Source organism: Solanum stenotomum, chromosome 11 (genome assembly GCF_019186545.1).
Source record: "Solanum stenotomum isolate F172 chromosome 11, ASM1918654v1, whole genome shotgun sequence".
Taxonomy (NCBI): Eukaryota; Viridiplantae; Streptophyta; class Magnoliopsida; order Solanales; family Solanaceae; genus Solanum; species Solanum stenotomum.
The window spans coordinates 7301338-7302338 of NC_064292.1; positions in this window are offsets into that span (position 1 = coordinate 7301338).

Sequence of the window (1001 nt, forward strand, 5' to 3'; positions counted from 1 at the left end):
TATTTGATAGGTTTTTAAGTGTTGAAGATAAAGACTTGGTGAGTCCTTATAGATTCGAGGACAATACCCAATATGTTCTTTTATGTCTTTTTAGTATTGTTTAAGTTGTGTATGGGATTAGTCCCGAATTTTGTACTCTAAAGTATTAGATGGTTTTGAGACATCAAGTATAAAGTCTAGAAAGTCTTCCGCTTGCTATTTTTTTTTAATGAAATGTTTTCTTGGTAAAGAAAGTTTTTAATTCCTTATGGTTTTAGTGTCTATGAGATGAATGAATGCTAAGAGGCTTGTATTAGACCTCTTCGAGGTCGAGTACGCCGATTACGACTAAAAGGTGCTCCCGGATCGTGACAGGACCGTCACTGAATTAGCATTGTTGCTAAATTTTAATTGGTTAGAACCTATGAAGAAACAGAAATCCAGTTAGTAAAAATAGAGATAGAAACCAGAAGAAAAGATATGGTCATGAAACTATCACAGAACCACCAGATTGTAAAATAGAAATGGAAAAACAGAAGAAAAGATAGAATTTTGAAATTAAAAGCAAGAGAAGATACATGCTTACAACATATGATTGAATGAATGTTTGAGGAGCTTAATACTTGCAGCATATGATGGATGAATGAATGCTTGAGAAGCTTAACACATTTAAGTATTCTTTGCAGATGAAAATGTGAGAGAACAATTTACAAACAGAAGTTTTTCTTTATCTTATATAGTAGTAGTAGGTTAGTTAGTAATATTATTTTTTTTATTTTATTTATTTTATTTTCTAAGAGTAGTTTTAGTAGTAGTAGTAGTCAGTTTTCATTTTTCAACATCCTTTCCCGCCACTTCTCTCTTATTTTCTTTCCACTTCCCAATTGAATGTTGTGTTTGAACTTGTATAGTTTCACTCTTCTTTACAATTTCTCACTTAAACCTTCTTCAATTTTTCACAATTTCTCCAAGAAGAAAAGTTCCCTCTCAAACCCTTTTTTTTCTCTGTAAACCCTAATTCA